General features: G+C 35.5%; 1 non-coding gene across 1 annotated transcript; it reads right to left on the bottom strand.

Annotated features, from left to right (window-relative positions):
• Positions 1-17,033: 17,033 nt before the first annotated feature.
• On the bottom strand, positions 17,034-17,197 carry LOC116531405. The gene has a single exon (XR_004260408.1). It is a non-coding gene; the product is annotated as a U1 spliceosomal RNA (small nuclear RNA).
• Positions 17,198-17,447: the final 250 nt, after the last annotated feature.

The following is a 17,447-nucleotide window of genomic DNA, read 5'->3' as shown; positions in this document are numbered from 1 at the left end:
TTTTAAAACTCATCTCCTACCCACTTTCATAGGGGACCATATTTGAACTATACACTACACACTCAAGTAGAAACAATGAGAAGGAAAGCTGCATTTTGAAGGCCAAATATCACTTTTGTGTTTATCTTAATGTACATCCTTAAGTTCATATTGGAAATAAGATGATTCTTTTGTCTTGGGGAAATAATTTTACTGGACCATTTGTGTACTGAAGGGAAAAGTCATGGTTCTTTTTGAAATTAAGGCCTCTGAAAACATGTGAGCAAACTGCTGAATAAATAATATAAATTGTTGTCTTCATTGTGTACAGTTGTATTTTCTAGACTGTTTCCTGTTGGAAAACTATCTTTATTTTTATCTTCTTGAGTGGCATGGCAGTGAGTGGACAGGAAGTAAGCACTGGTCACTCCCTAGTGGGAAAGAACGCTAGTGTGGAGGGCCAGCAAGGAGATGTGGCCAAAGGGACATATGGGAAGGTCATGGTCTTGTGAATCTTTTAAAAATAAGCTAAGCTACATTAAAAAAAAAACCAAACAAACAGCTAATTTGCTCCCATTACCCAGGTTCATATGAACAGATATCAGGAAGTCAAGGAAGGGAAATAAAAGTGTGTTTTATCTTCATGTCACATAGGGAGAGATAAATGTCTCTATGTTCTATTCATACATGGACCTTTAAAAAGATATTATTCATAAGCACAGGCCAGTTCTTAATCTTAAATTTAGCCACTTATGAAATTTAAAAAATAGTAGCTATACTTTAACAATCATCAAAGAATAAGAAAATGTTACAGCTCAGATAGCAAAAGACACAGAACCAGGGAAATGTAAAGGAAGACAGAATGCCCAGCAGTTTATAAAATGAGATGACAGAACCAATTAGTAAATGGAAATTCTGGGAATACCAGAAAACAGTAGAAATTCTTCTATTGAAAGAACAGGAGTCAGACTAGATTTTTAAAATTCAAATACAAGCTGCTCTCAAGGAAATAAAAAGCAATATGAAAAGGTCAATAATAATAGCATTTTTATTTATTGAGCACTTGCAATGTGCCAAATGCTCTTCTAATTGCTTCAGTGGATGCCCTCATCCAATATGTAAGTGGTATTATTGTCAGTCGCTGTTGATTTCTGCTCTTTCTGTCTAAATAGACCCAACTTTTATTAAGTTATCAGATTGACCAATAAAGTGTTCTTGCTCCTGAAGATGAGACATATTAGTCTATGGATGCTAAGTCTTAAACTGCAATAATACTTTTGCAGCTTTGCATAAGGCCAGTCTGAGGATGAAGCTAACATATAGAGGAGACACAGAAGAGGAATTTCAAAGAAATTAAGCATGATATAGAATAAAGTCAAACTCATTTGAGTTCGGTTCAGCTAAACGATCCTAACTGACGTACTCATTTTACAGATAAAGAAATGACAGAGAGTTAAGGAGGCATAGTTAGTATTTAAAATCTTCTAGTTTTTCTCCAAATTTGCACTTACATCTGGCATTATTATACTAAAAAAGATTCACAAAAGCATAACAATAGTATGTGTGGGAATTCCAATTGCATAAAAAATAGTCTTTGAGGCAAAAAGAAAAAAATGAATCATTCCATATCCCTAAAAGGTAAAATCATGGCCCTGATTGCTAATTAGCTCTGGAATTTTAAATCCAAAATTCTTAGATATGTAAGAGAGCTATAATGTCATTACAGAAGAACTCCTAAACATTTATTTGAGTTTTTGATATTTCAAGTGTTCAAAACAATGACATGTATTGTAATATGCTAATAAATAAGAATTGAATTAATGGATACTCAAAAAAAATATCAAATTGTAAATTCCACAAACAGAGAATAATCTTTTTTTCAGTGTACATTAAACAGTCATAGAAATAATCATGTGTTAGACCATGAAGAAAAGCTTCAATAAACTTTTCAGTGAAAAAATATGCAAGACACATACATTCGCAGACTAGAATATGCTGGAAATTAATCATGTGAATTTAAATGAAAATTGTTTGGAAATTTAAAACTTAACACTGCAACAACAAATAGCATCTTCTAAATTCATAGTAGGTCAGAAAAGAAATCAAAACCACCATATTAGAAAATAAGAGTTGAATAGCATATAAAGAAATATAAATCTCTAAATAATTATAGAAAGATTTATGAACACAAATGTTTTAAATGCCTAATTTAAAATCAAGTTAGAGGTAGGGCACAGTGACTCCGGCCTGTAATTCCAGCACTTTGGGAGACCAAGGTGGGTGGGTCACAAGGTCAGGAGTTCAAGACCAGCTTGGTCAACATGGCAAAAACCCATCTCCACTAAAAATACAAAAATTACCCAGGTGTGGTGGCACATGCCTGTAATCCCAGCTACTTTGGAGGCTGAGGTAGGAGTATCACTCGAACCCAGGAGGCAGAAGTTGCAGTGAGCTGAAATCGTGCCACTGCACTCCAGCCTGAGTGACAGGTAAGACTTCATCTCAAAAAAATCAAGTTAGAAAAAAGAGCACACTTAAAGAAAACATAAACAAATATAAAAGTAAAAATTAAAGAAATAAAATTTATACATTAAACCAAGAACACATGTAAACAGGACAAAGTAAGACAGATAATTCTTGTCTAATCTAGACAAGGGAGAAAAAATAGGTAAAAATAAATGTAATTTAATTTATAACAAGAAAGAGAATGTGTCACATGTAGTGTCTAACTGGATTTTTAAATGGGCATTTAAAACATTTGTGTTCTTGAAACTATAAGTATTTACAAATTTATATTTCATTTTATGTTATTTTACTGTTATTTTCTAAAATTGTATCACATGTAGTGGAAGAAGCTAAGTTCTCTACCAAGTTGTGCCTACTTCCCTCTGGGTTGACAACAATAGGACCTGTTTAGTCAATTGGTGCAGTAGGATTGCAGAAGTCTATTTACAGGGGGAGCTGAGGAGTGTCTTCAGGAAGTACTCATGCTAAAGGAAGGCAAGCCTGGTCCATTAACACAGCCTTGGTCAACAGAAAGAGCTGGTTCTGGATATAGCACGGTCTTACTCATCCTGACTTGTCTTCAACTCCAGCCTCATGTCAATTCAAAATGAAGTCACATGCAGTGCCTCAGGTTTATTTTGAGGGTGTCTTAACCAAGTACAATGGTCAGGGGGCCACCCCAGACATCTTGAATGAGATTCTTCTCTGCTGTTTCCTGGGTATCCTTATGAAGAGTATATAATACCAAAGAAGATAGAAAGTTACCTCTTAAATTCCAGTTCCCCTAATGATTTTGTGTCTTGAGGACACTATAACTTTTGAATCTGCATCAGTGATCAGAGGGAATTAGCAGCAATACCAAGAGAAATGGCATTGGCTAGGAGATAATGGGCTTTGCAAAGTGGTATTCAATGGAGAGGAAGGGCCAGGAGCACAACTGTCAGTCCCAGAAGGCCAAGGCAGGCAAAGGGTAACATCAGATGCCATGAATTGACAGGTCCTGTTTCTGAATACCCAGCACTCCCTGAAGGTATGCAGAAATAACTTAGAGTATTGTGGGGGTGGAGGTTATCATGGCAAGAAAGTGTGTACACTAAACAAATACAGGTCCTGAAAATGGAGGTGTTTTCTATTAACGTAATGACATCAAACTCTGTCACTACATTTATAGGTCTCAACAAAGATGAAAATCTTCTGAGAAAATGTAAATCTCCCCCAAATGAGCCAAAGAAACAAGAAGAAAACTGCAATAACCAAGAAAGAAAATAAATATATTACCAAAATTATTTCAAAAAAGCTCTAGGCAAGAGCACTTTATTAGTGATTACTATATAATATCTTTCAAAAATGAAATTATGCTCATGATATTTAAACATTTTCCAGTCTCAAAAAGGTAATTTTTATAGAAGTAGTATAATCATAAAATCCAAACCAAATATAGATTAGAAAGAAATAATAGTACAAATTCCCTTATTACTATATGATATTTTAAACCTTAATAATTATTAGGGAAAGTATTTGGTAGTGTAACAAAAGAATTTTCTCCCTTAACCAAGTAGGTTTCTCTTCAAAATACAAAATTATTTCAGTAATGGTAAATATATTACCATAGTATCTACAGCAATAAGCTGAAAGGAAAATATATTCTAAAACCTCAATAAAATTAAAAGATATTCAATAATATTCTAAAAATACTTTTCATTAAATTCTTAAGAATTGCCAGGTGTGGCTCACACCTGTAATCCCAGCACTTTGGGAGGCCAGGGCAGGTAGATCACTTGAGGTCAGGAGTTTGAGACCAGTTTGGCCAACATGGTGAAACCTCATCTTTATGAAAAAAAATTAAAAAGTAAATTTAAAAAATTAGGCTGGGCACAGTGGCTCACGCCTGTAATCCCAGCACTTTGGGAGGCCAAGGCAGGTGGATCATGAGGTCAAGAGATTGAGATTTTCCTGGCCAACATGGTGAAACCCCGTCTCTACTAAAAACACAAAAATTAGCTGGTTGTGGTGGTGCACGCCTGTAGTCCCAGCTACTCAGGAGGCCGAGACAGGAGAATCACTTGAACCCGGGAGGCAGAGTTTGCAGTGTGCTGAGATCACGCCACTGTACCCCAGCCTGGGTGACAGAGTAAGACTCCGTAACAGGAAAAAAATTAAATAAATAAATACAAATAAATTCTAAGAAAAGTAGTAAGAAAGGGACTCTTACTTAACATAAAAATAATTATTTACCTTAACTCAAGAGCCAACATAATCCCCAGCAATGAAACACAGGAGACACTTCAATTTAAATTAAAGAGCAACTAAGTGATATTTGTTATCACTAGTGCTGTTTGTTATAAAATTATGGTAAATTCCATTCAGTGAGACATGAACTGAAAAGCAGGAATAAAATCACTGGAGAATAAGAGGTGGGCAAGAATTGCCTTATTCTTCCAGACAACTATAGGGAATAAATAGAAAGAAAAAAAAAAGGTCTATTTTTACTTTAGCAGCAGAGTACAGAAATCAGATACAGCACAAACATCCAGCGAAATCGGTAATTTTCTATTTAAGAGAAAAAGCAGTTAAATGATCTAATGTAAATATTTTATTTAAAGTAAATTTAAAATACCTAGGGTGTATCTTAAAATGTATCCAGCCCGTATAAGGAATACAATACTATTTCCTTGAGAGACTTAAAAAAGAAAATATTAATTGATTAATATGCTTGGGATACAGAATGCAAGTTATAAATGTTTTGGGGATTAATGTTGTTCCTGAACTAGAAGTTTATTTAAAAAATATATTCACAAACTAAGTTATACAGACAGTTCTCACTCTACATAGTACTTGGTTAACTAAAACTTAGGTACATGAGAGCAATATCCTTGCTTTGGTATGAATCTCAATTAACTATGCCAAGGGAGGACTGCTTTTAGTTTTCAAGAAAATCCAGTTAAATTCCTGATGACATTTTTCTTTCTAACCCTGGCAACATAGTCCTAAAGTTCATCTAAGAGAAAAAATAGGCAAGCATATGTAATAACTTTCAAATGGCAGAACAATGAGGATAGGATTGTATGACTACACAAAAAAATTAACAAAAAATATTAAAATATTATGGTCTACAAGAATTGGTAATGGACATGATAAACTACTTATAATTTACTTTGCTTCTTTTTTCTATTTGAGAGTTAGTAATTTTTTTAAATTTATCAGAGATCAGTAAAGGCCCTGGTGTATATATATGTAAAGCAAGTAAATTATTAAGGGTTGTGTGTGTGTGTGTGTGTGTGTGTGTGTGTGTGTGTGTGTATCTTTAATATCAGAGAGAAGCACGACTAATAGAGAAGAGATTCCTCACTGGATTCTCATGATACCACATGCCAAAATAAATTCCTAGGAATGTAAAAGTCTTAAATGTTTAAAGTAAAGCTATTTTTACAAATTAGCATAGTTTTTAGACTATTTAATTTTGGAGAGGAAAAAAAGACTTAAGAATCATAAAAACAATGAAATTCTGAAAGAATTCAGAAAGAAAAACTGTTTACTAAGAATTACAGCTCATTTAAAAATCATAGTTATTATTAAAAGGTCAGTGACAATGGGAAACATGTTTGTAACAAAAAAAATAGCAACAGAAAACTAGTATAGCTGAGGTCTATAATAATCTCTGATAAATTTTTAAAAATTACTAATTCTGAAATAAAAAATTAAGTGTCATAAGTGAATAATTCACAGAAGAAATACAAATAGGCATTAAATATGTGGAAAACTTTAGGTTCATAGCAATAAAAATACAGATTAAGATAATAGCAATTTATTTCAAATTAGCAAAGTTTTTTTTTTTTTTTTTTTTTAGAATGATACTGAGTGCTGGCAATGATGAGTTAGAATGTATACTTTCCTATGCCGCTAGTGATAATATAAGCTATTGTGTTCTTAGAGAGTAGTTTGATATCAGGTCTTCCAAACTTTTTGATCTTTGGAGTCGCTGATCATATTTCCAGAAAATGAATCTAAGAAATGTATCACATATGTGAACCAAGAGTTATGTATAAAATGTTGTTTAAAATTTATAATGATATAAAGTTAAGAGGAAATCACTTAAGTATTCAATAATGAGAAATAAATTATATCATTGTTGGTACTTTCATGCAATGAACTATTATATAAATATTAATATAGTTTCAAGTTCCTTTAATAATCCTGGAAAATGTTCTAGGCATATTGAAATATATATATATGTAGAGAGAAAGACAGAGAGAGCAAGCGAGGGAGGGAGGGAGGGAGGGAGGAAGAGAGAGAGAGAGAGAGAGAGAGACAGAGAGACAGAGAGAGAGAGAGAGAGAATGAATTGCCCAAATCACAAATATTTGCAATTTTCTCAATTCTGTGGAATTTTGTGTCAACTGAGTATGACTGTGATAAATATCTCTAATATTTTAAGTCCTTTCCTGGGGAAGATACACTGACATTAGCTACACTATCACGCACACACCTTCGCTAGTTTTTTTTCTTTACAAGGCCTCTGACCATTGCCCATAGAACTGTTGTTCTGTTGTGTTCTCCCTATCATGTCAGACTTCTTTTAACATTGTCTACCTGGACTTTAAACACCATCTAGGTGATGATAACTCTCAGATTTATATCACTTTTCTGGACTTTCCCCCAAGCTACAGACTGTGGATTCAACTGTCTATGTGACATCTGCATATTGACATCTATTAGGCATCTCAAGTTTAAAATGGATGGAATGAAACTACTGATACAGGACTACCAAAATTTTGGTGAGATTATGGATCATTTTTATTTCCTCCTGTATACTTTGGTATTACTCTCCAACATTTCCTAAGACAAGCATGTATTGTATTTAGAATCAGAAATTCAGTAAAGATCATTCCAAAATAAATATCTATCTCAAGAAACAAAGGTCCTCACTTTGAGACACATGAGCATATTTGCCCAGTTTAAGAAAGAAATCCTGTTTCTTTAAATTCAAGTTCTGTGTTGGAGCCGCCACTGGGAGGTTGTGCTGAATTTTCCCCATTAAGCGATTTCCTAAGGAGAAACCACCTGATCAAGCACTCACTGCACCATTTCTTCAGATTTTTAATTTCAAAATATTTCACTTGGCAGAGGCAGACCAGGGAGCCCTGTCAGTGACTGCTGGTATTTGGCAATGACATTGGAAACACAGGAAGGAACCAAGCACAGAGCAAGCCAGCACACTTTAATCAGCTCCTAGCAGTGGAAGAGCCAAGATTTACAAGGGCCTCACACCCCTAGGTATAAGCAAAGTGACACACTCCAGTGTAGCTGTGAGGTTTTATAGCAGTGTTATCACTCAGAGAACAGAGACATAAATGCAGAGGAGTTGGAAGAAAAGCACATAATGTTTTCACACACTAAGCTTAATTTCAATATTGTTTCATGCTCCTGGGGCTTCATTATGAATGACTGTAAAACTTCATCGTTTTGAAAATTAGTGGATTGCAAGGAAATTGCATCTTTGATGACTCTGGTGCAATGGGTTGATATACTGGTAGCTTGGCCTCACACCAGGGCATGCTAAGTTTGCCCTAGTTTCAGGGAAAAGATCTGCAGAAAATGACAAAAGATAACAGAAAAGTTCTTCTTTTCTTTTGCATCCAGCACAAACCAAATTTAAAAAGAGAAAGAAAAAACAAAACAAAGGAAGAAAATAAAGAAATGCACAATGACAACAATATTCTAAGGAGTTATGCCTGTAATTTAAAAGTAGCTCTAGGGTATTTCTAACTTACATGACCAGTCTGTGCTGTATGGGGGTAGGGTGACACATGTAGCATTTGAACTTGACAGCATTAGACAGATAATGTTTCTATAATCCCCCCCATTTCTGACAATTTCTTGTTGTATAATATATTGTATCTACAGCTGTTCTACATTCAGTGGCCATAAAATCATCCATTTGTGTAATCTCAGGGCAAAAAGCACCACAAAGAGAAGCAATGGGACTGGGAAAATGATCCATCTTCATTTATGCATTTAAAATTTTTCTCACTGTGAAAGCCTGGTGAGGTGGATATCTTCTTGTGAAAACCACAGAGAGCCAGCTGCCTCTTCCTAGTCCAACAAACATCAGTACAGACAATAACATTAAGGATTCATAATCCCACATAGAAGTACACGACATTATCCTAACTAAATTTTGTCTTTTTACAACCCCAAGACTTATTAATACATGGGATAAAAAGCTATGGGAGCTCCAGCTTCCACAGTGTGTGTGATGTATATTGTATTCCAGCTGTTCAATTTGGAGGCTTTTGTCCCAGATTCATCAAGTTCTGGTGGAAATAAACAGAATGTGAGTATCTGATTCTTATAGTTTTTCTAAGCATGCTTTTCTCATTTCTCCTTTCTTAAATGACAAAAAGATTGCCTAAATCACAAACATTTTCAATTTTCTCAATTCTATGGAATTTTATCTCAACTGAGTGTGTTTTACCTCCAGAGTATGATAAATGCCTCAAATATTTTAAGTCCTTTCCCGGGGAAGGTACACTGACATTAGCTATACCATCACCCACACACCTTTGCTAATTTCCTTTTTCTTTGCAAAGCCTCTGACCATTGCCCATAGAACTGTTGTTCTGTTGTCTTCTTCCTGTCAACTGTCAGACTTCTCTTAACATTGTCTTCCTGGACTTTAAACACCATCTAGGTGATGATAACTCTCAGGTTTATATCACTTTTCTAGACTTTCCCCCAAGCTACAGACTTTGGATCCAACTGTCTATCTGACAACTGCACATTGACATCTGTTAGGCATCTCAAATTTAACATGAGTGGGATACAACACTGATTTCCACCCCACCCTGCTCCTTTGTAAAGGAAGTTCCCAGGCCTTCATCATCACTGCAGCACATGGTGCTGCAACATCCACAGTTGCTCAGACATAATGCCTGGGTGCCATTTTGCACTTCTTTTTCCTTCACATTCTAAATCCATCCAATCTGTCAAAGCTAGTTCACAGAGACTTTTGGAATAGCTCATTCATTTACTGCTCTTTAAAAATTGCTCTCCTGTTACTCTGCTCCTCTCCAAAGAGTCAGAAGAGATACTTTAGAGAGTCTTCTGGTCATTGAAGCAATCTACTTCCTGGTGACTGCACGCTATGCTGAGATCAGCAGCTGATGTAACTGACAACATGATTCTCTGCATGGTTAGAGGTTAGTGGGGGTCCAAGGATAACTCGGCCATCCCTTAACTCTTATTGAGACTGTGTGACCCCTCTAAGTTTCTGCAATTATCTTCATTCAAGCCCTGGCCTTGTGATTTTATTGCACTGTTTTCAAATTCACCTACTCTTTTCCTTTGTCATCTTAATTTTATTATTGACCCCATGGAGTAAATTTTCATCTCACAGAGTTTTCAGTTCTAGAATTTTCACTTGGTTCTTTTTTACAATTCTACTTCTCTACTGAAAGTGTTTATGCTTCCATTTATCCCAGACTTTACCTTTACTTCATTCAGGATGATCAACATAGATGATTTAAAGGGTCTCCAAAACACGAGTTACCTGAAAGTTAGCATCTATTGATTATGTTTTTCATAAGAATTTAGCCTATTTTCCTGGTTTTTGCATATTGAGTGACTTTGGATTGCACCCGTGAGTTTTCAGATACCTCCGGAGAAGGTGGATGTTTGCTTTTGTTTTAGCAAAACAATCAACCCAGGCAGTTCTGCCTCAGCTTTTGGTGGTGGTTCCAATGCCAGTTGAACTCTCTTTGACATTGCTCTGCTGTTTGGATCTAATGCATGCATGTGCCATCAGTATGGTCTACAATTTGGACTTTATTGTTTACCTCCCAAAGCTCTGGTATTGTTCTTTGGATTTGTTCCATGCATGCACAAGTTGGTGGTGAGCTCAGAATTATGTCAATTCATACACAAGATACCTCCCATCCTAACATACAAATACATCTGCACACCCTCTTCTGCAAAGTCCATTTATTCTGGTTTCTCTGTCCAGAGCTAGAGATGTTCTCTCAGGGTTTTTGAGGCCTCTTCTAGATATCTCATATACTTATAATGACATAATATATAGTGTACTGACTTTTGTTACTGTGTAACAAATTACTACCAACTTAGCTTATAACAGTACCCATTGTTGCCTCACAGTTTCTGTAGGACAGAAGTCCAGGACAGTTGGGTCCTCTGTTCAGAGTCTTAACAGGCTATAATCAAGGTGTTCGGTCAGACTGTGTTTGTATCTGGGGCTCAACTAGGGAAGAATCCATTTCCACATTTATTCAGGTTTTTGAAAGAATTTGGTTCCTTGTGGTTGTAAGACTGAAGTCCATGCTTTGTTCCTGGCTGTCCGCTGGAGACTGCTTTACCTCCTTGAGCCTTACCACAGGGTCCCCTCCATAGGCAGCTCAGAACAGGTTTCTTCAAGGTCAATAAAAGGATCTCTATCACTTGAAACCTCTCTTTTCAAATAAGATCAGGACTCTCTTTACTAGGGCCCACCTAATTAGCTCAGACCCACTCAGGGTAATTTCCGTTTTGATTAACCTAGTTACATTTGCATAATCTCTTCACCTTTGCCATATAACATAACTTAAGCACAGCAGTGACTAACCCATCATATTCACTGGTCCGTTCTAAACTCAAGGCTGGGGATTACACAGAGTGTGTGCACCAGGAGGAGGAATTTTAATAGCAGTCTTAGGATTCTGCCTACCACAGTGATATTTTTCATATGGTACCTTTCATTTAGCATAATGTTTTTGAGGCTTATTTGTCTTCTATTAGATTTTAGTAGTTCATTTCTTTTTATTGGTGAATAAAATTAATATACTACATTTTGTTAACTCATTTACCAGTTGATGAAAATTTAAACTATTTCTATAATTTTGGCTATTGTATACAGTAACTTTATAAACATTTATGTAAATGTTTTTTTTTTCCTAGGTAGATGCCCAGGGGTGGAACTTCTGGGTTGTACAATAAATTTAAAGATAAGTAAATCTTAATAAAGGGTGCCATTCCTGGACTCATATATCCTGATTTCAAATCCTAATTCTATTCTTACTAACTGTGTGGTCTTGAGCAAGGTATCTAACCTCTGTGTTCAAGTTTTTTATCTGTAATGCTTTCGTAACGCTATGACTCTGAGAACTAAATAATAATCCATGGGAAATGCTTACGCATAGCTTGACACAGAGCAGACACTCTAAACTACTGTGGATACTCATTCTGAAAGCCCAGTAGGCATTTGATATGTATTTGCTGATTGACTAACAGGTTGAAGACTCTTTCTCCCAAATAATCTGTATGATATATATAGTTTCTGAGTATGATTTCTGTGGAATTGTGGTTCAGATTTCTTTTCCCATTTCTTAGCGGCACAGTCTGTGTTTGGGAATAACTCTATGATTGTTTCCTTCAAGAGGATTTGTCAAATAGCCTGACACCCTCAAAGATTTCCTGATAAACCTTCCCCTTTCTTTTCCAAAATTACAAAGACAAACAACGAGATATTCCCATTTCTATAATGACTTTTTAAAATAGAAGTTGACACACTTATAATTTTGTTCCCACATGGGATTTTTGATATTCTGACCTGTAACATCAAATAAACCCTGAGGTTTTTGTTTTTTTGGTTTTGGTGTTTTTTGAACTATAGGCTGGTGGTCTGTCTGGGATACAGTTTATGTGTGAGGGAAAAATAAAATTTTATTTGCTGCCTGCAGACTAAATTCTTTTAAAGAAGAAAGTTTATTGATGTTGTAAGCAACATGACGCCTTCTTGGGATAAAGGATGACCTGGGCTCAAGCCACCTCTCCCACCTTCCTCTCTTTTGTCACATTCTTTTAATTAAGAGATCTGCTGATTAAAGTTCATTAGTTGGTACAGTTCTTAGCTTTAGCAAAATAAGGTTATGTTTTAAGAAATCTAACAGGCTCAAGATGTCATGTTAAATCAGAGCATCTTTCCTTTTTAAGGTTTCATCATTTAGGTAGCATATTAAACCCTTAACATTTCTTCAAATTATTTCCTTACTATGACTCAACAATATGATAACTGCACCTTCCTCTGTTTCCTGATTTTATGAAATATGTAATTCCTATTGGAGGAAGGTCATAATAGTTTACATGGTATTTCTATATCTCAAGCTTATCATGGGGTAATTTTGTTCCCAGAAAGAATATAACTTGATTCCTCCTGAATTCAGATTGTTCATCCTGTCAGTCACCATAGTTTTGTGAATCACCTCAGGAAAACAAATGCGTCTCTCAGACCAGAAAATGAACTCCATAAAGATCCTAGTTTGCCACCATCAAGGACCCTAGGAGATCATTTTCAGTCTTATGGGTTATAAAGAGTTTCCTTTGTTTAAAAGCAAACTGGGAGTTAAAAAGCAAGGAAGTAGGAAGTTCCTAAAAATTATATGAGGTCTTAGAAGTAAAGGTGTCGTAGCTGTGTCTCCAAAGTGATAATAGGGCAGGGGTTTGCCACTGAGTAAATGAGCAATGGGAGGATTATAAACTGTGGTTTGTAAGCTTGAAATTTTTTACATTTTCATCTAGTTTCCCTGCTGTTCTAAGTACTTAATAAACTCTTTTGGAAGTTCAGGCCTGCTTGAGCTACATTGAACTATTCAACAACAGCAGAATTTCTCCATACTTCTATTACAGTTTGAAAGTGGAAGACAGCCCTGCATTTTAGCCGGCAATAGCAGCAGTAACTCAGTTGAGAGCTCCAAAAAGGAAAATGACTTTGAAGAAGACACTTCTGGTGTCATATGATTCAACCATATCTGGAGATCACCTGTCGATGATAAAATCTTACAGATTTTCTGTATGGACTAAGAAAGAATTTTTTCATACCACCCTTCCCTAATGTGGTCACTGATGTTTCAACTCCTACAAAACAGAATTAATATTATGTTAATGATTATCTCAACTTGTTTTTTTCTTTTTTTCAAAATGTTTTTGATTTCTATCTATTCCAATAAGACAGTATGCTCTTTGATGTTAGGAATGTGACTTAAAATTTGCTATTTCTCACGAGAATTATCACATATTGTGTAATATACACAGTCAACATTTATTTTATTATTATTATTATTTTTGAGACTGAGTCTCACTCTGTTGTCCAGGCTGGAGTGCAGTGGCATGATCTCAGTGCACTGCAACTTCCACTTCCCGATTAAAGTGATTTCCCTGCCTCAGTCTCCCAGGTAGCTGGGATTACAGGCACCCAACACCATGCCCAGCTTAGTCAATGTTTTTTAAAGGTAGATTGTAATCTAGATTTTTAAAAACTATTATTAATTTTTAATTTAATTGACTAAGTTATCATATTCAACAAATTACTGACCTTTGTCCTCATTTCTTTTGTGAAATATACCTAAATGTCATATTGTGCATTATTATCAGATTGAAATAGCTGTAATGGAAAGACAGAACAAGGAAACTTAAGTCAAAAGAAAAGTTTCAGTCTAGGCTTGGCCTCTTACAAGTAACGTAATCCAAGTCCTGGAGCCTCCTGTAAGCCTTCATTTAAGTACTAAATAGCAAAATAAAATATTCCTCTTAGAGTTGTGGCAATTCATTGAAACCACATATGTGAAGGTGCTTTATTAAGTTATTTACAGTAGCAGAAGTAGTAGCAGCTACATCTATTAGCAACTAGAAAGGCGCTTTCATACATTTAGCTGGAGAAGATGTTCTTTAATGGGAACATTAAAAGCATTCCACGTTAAAAACTAAACTTCATAAAAGGAAGTAATATAGCATGCCTTAGCTGTATCTTATAATAATGTTAACTGCAGTATCCATGGTTACATTCACTGATATTAAATTCCTTATAGAAGTTTATCCTAAGGAGGGTCCCTAGTATTTCAAACAGAAGAGACGAAATAGTAATAGGGGAAATGGAATGGTTGATCGTGGCAATTTGAAAGCAAGTAATTTTCCATCTTCCTTTAAGAGAACATTGCCATTCAATACTCTCGTGAAAGAAATACATCATTCATGTATTTGATGATAAATAAGTGAAAAAGCCAATAATACCTTTTTTTTAAAGAAACACTAAGACTGCTCATGTTGTAGCTTCTCCAATGGATCAATTCTATTTAACAGAGTGTGTCAGGTTTTCAACCTGCTGTTCAAAAGCCAATAATGTGTAATCCCTAAAAAGCATCATCTATGCTTCCTACAAAGCTTCCTTTCTTAAACTAAAACTGAATCTGGAAAGCAGTGCTAATACGTTTCAACTCTGGCTGCTTCACATCACAAAATCTACTGTGCTTTTCAAGACGATCACTTCCAAACATGCAAACAGCTGAAACTCTCCGTATTCCTATTTTTACTTAACCTACAGTCTGCTTCAAACGCTGTTGTTTATAAAGCAATAATGAAAATAACAAGTCTATAAAGTTGTGCTTACTGGCAGGGGTTTTAAGCTCCCAGGTCTTCAAACCTGTAGCTCAAGCAATGATTTATATCTAGAGGAATTAAAAAAAAAAATGGAAGAAAAAGAGGAAGAGAAAAGGAGGGATCAATCTCTAACTTTATCTCTCTGTGTGTCTATATGTGCATGTGTGTGTCTAAGTATATATTAGTTATAAGAAAATACTGGGGGAAATAAGAAGATTCAGGAAAAAGAAGCTCAAAGAACTTTGGGCAGGAAACCACTTAGCTATAGCAAAACAACCATGTGGTATCTACAAATATGCTGAAACCCCTATAGTGACACCAAATCGGGGTACTATTTAGGGAGTGGCAATTCCACATTTTTTACATACATAGGAGGGAATTGTGGGTGTTATCCTGCTTGGAAGTGGGCTAAGGTACCTCTTTAAAATCTGCAAACAGTTTTAGTTTAGGTTACATGTTATTTGGCGTATCTGCAGGAGAGAGGCTAAGGAGGATTCGTGGAAAGAGCAAAATTTCTTAAGCATCTTTTGACACTACCAGTTCATTAAAGAATCTTCTAAAGGTAAATGGGCTGAAAACAGATGTACTGAGTGACCTCATGCATTTTGGTGGTATCTTCATTCTTGGGCCTTGCAGCCAACACACTAGTTTTTTATGCTATATATTTTCTTCATCAACAGAAGGGTATAAGCACTACCATAAAATGTTATATTTTAAGTAAAAATGTAGATGTTTCCTATTAACATGAAGGTATGAAGAATAAAATAAGAGCCTGGAAAAGTATAATTATCATAACAGAATCAATTCCCTCTCCATCCCAATAATCTTCAGTGCCATTTCATTTTACGTGACTATGTGGTATGTAACAGCAGAACAGCAGAAGAACTCATAAAATTCAAGAGGAAAACAATCTCACACTATCAGTCACTTTTTGTTTCTTTCTTTGGCATTTGTTACTGAGCTTTAGGGTTAAAGCCCTCTAGGATCTCTTACCCTAAAATCCCTTAGAGTTTATTCTAGGTAGTCGGGGGTGACGGGGGGAGGGGCAGTGGCAGAGGAAGAAGATTGAATTCTTCAGGCTTAACAAAAGAATATAGATCATGTGTACACGGAGAGTTCTTCATAAATTCCAAGTAAACCAAATATCCTATGAAGTAACCTGATTTCTTGAAAGATGTGAGACAGCAATAGTATTTTTGTCTTTGTGGGGTCTACCTGAGTTATCATGGGAACTTACAGGTGATTCCATTCTGGGGATTAAGCCTTGAGCCCCCAGCCAATCAAGAGCAGAACCAGAAATGACTTCCTCAGGAGGACGACCTCAACCCAGGTGTATTCAGTTAAAATCAATATTACTTGAATGTTTAATGTAGGAGAGTTCCTAGTCTAGCACTGGGAGGGAATCAATCACATATCCTGAATAAACAGGAAAAACAAGAAAATTAAAGAGCTTCAAATGAGAAAGGAAAGAAATGACATCCAGTCCAAAAAATATGAAATACAATCAGAATATGGTCAACAGAAAGATCTTAATTGCTCTGGATACACCGAGATGAAGAGGTTCGTTTCTGTCATTCATCAGGCAGACTCCAGTTACAGTGGAGCTGATAGCCAACCTGGCCTTTGAATGCAGAGGATTTTGATGGGAAAATGTTTTAGAAAGTGGGATTCCATAAAAGGCGCAGAGATAGAAAAGTATATTTGAGAAAAAGCAAATATTTGGGAATGTGAGAGGATTACTGTAGTACGTTGAGCTCTTTAGAACCAATGCAGGTCTGTCCTCTACCCCTGTAAGAACCTGGGACATTGCTTCTTAAATTGGAGTCCAAAAATATATTTTCAGCAATCTCCAGCTCTCTGAGTTTTATTTTTTAATTAAAGCTTCTATTTCTGTGATTATATGTGGGGTGAATAAAACATTCTAAAAAGTAGATTATAAAGATGGTTGCAGAATTTTGTAAACATGATAAAAACCACTGACTTGGGCATTTTAAGTAGATGAACATTATGGTATGCATATCATATCTTATAAAACTGGCAAAGATTATTTTACCCATTTTAAAGAGGCAAATATATTTTTAAATTATGAAATAAGAACTTCATTTATTTATTTGTTTATTTTTAATTTTCAGGGGAAAGCAGAAACGCAGTTCCCCACTACCACAAATTATGCAGTCGAATTTCCCACATTTGGGGAAATGGTAGGGGTCAGCACATCCGGAGTGCAATGGACAAGCCTCACACTGGGATAACCACCTTCGTGATCGTGGTATCTCCACTGCCAGGTAAGTATAATGAAATAAAGTCTTTATTACATAAGTCAAAGTTAGTATGCTATGGTCTGCTGATTACCATGAGGCTCTTCTCTATATTTTAAAAGATGCCCAAGATTTCCTTTAAAGGGCGTTGTAGTTTAGTGCTGGGCTATACAGGCATAGGATGGAGATAAAGAAACAAAAACTACAGATATTAAAAGAGATTGTCTTTTAACTTGTCTCTATGGCAGTAAATACAATTTGGTTTACAAATTTAAAATTTCTTTG

This window comes from Sapajus apella, unplaced genomic scaffold, assembly GCF_009761245.1.
Source record: "Sapajus apella isolate SASKATOON/1434 unplaced genomic scaffold, GSC_monkey_1.0 scaffold70, whole genome shotgun sequence".
NCBI classification, from domain to species: domain Eukaryota; kingdom Metazoa; phylum Chordata; class Mammalia; order Primates; family Cebidae; genus Sapajus; species Sapajus apella.
This window is presented reverse-complemented; position numbering and strand designations above follow the sequence as displayed.